The sequence below is a fragment of the Sinocyclocheilus anshuiensis genome, unplaced genomic scaffold (assembly GCF_001515605.1).
Source record: "Sinocyclocheilus anshuiensis isolate Anshui unplaced genomic scaffold, SAMN03320099.WGS_v1.1 scaffold654, whole genome shotgun sequence".
In the NCBI taxonomy this organism is placed as follows: Eukaryota; Metazoa; Chordata; class Actinopteri; order Cypriniformes; family Cyprinidae; genus Sinocyclocheilus; species Sinocyclocheilus anshuiensis.
In genome coordinates this window covers 97,799-98,511 of record NW_015544152.1, presented here as the reverse complement: position 1 = coordinate 98,511, position 713 = coordinate 97,799, and positions in this window count along the sequence as shown.

Genomic DNA, 713 nt, shown 5'->3' with positions numbered 1-713 from the left:
GTTATTCCTTCCTTGTATTATTATTATTATTATTATTATTATTATTATTAAAAGGGCTATTATAGTCGCTCATGTAAGCCATTAGTAATTGCACGTTTATATTTAATTAAACTATTAAATTAACTTAAACTAAACTATACTAAACGAGCGCTTTATAGGCTATAGCCTATTCCGCGCTCAAGTGGATAGCATAAATAGCTAGAACATATTTTATTTAGGCTACTTATTACTAGGGATGCACCGATACCACTTTTTCCAGTACTCGCCCGATACCGATACTTTTATTTTTGGTACTTGTCGATACCGAGTACCGATACCAATATTTTATTGCATTTGTACATTTTTTAAATATTGGGTACAAAAACCAAAAGAGTATGTTAGTTGGTTAACTTCATTTATCAAATAGATACAGTCAAACCAAAATGTATTCAGACACCTTCAACATTTCTCACATTATCACAGTTTATTCGCTATAGTTTAGAAAATGGTAATAAAATATAACAAGTTAAACTGTGTCAAAACAAATTCACCTTGATAATGTTAGATAACTTTGATAGAAAGGTAATGGATTACAATCAACCAAAAATTAAGACAGCTGTTAGTATGACAGTGTTTACACAACTATCAATACTTTGTTGGGCAACCCTTAGCCTTAATGACGGCCTGTAGTCTCCTGGGCATGCTGTCATCCAGCTTCATGCAAACCTGAACTT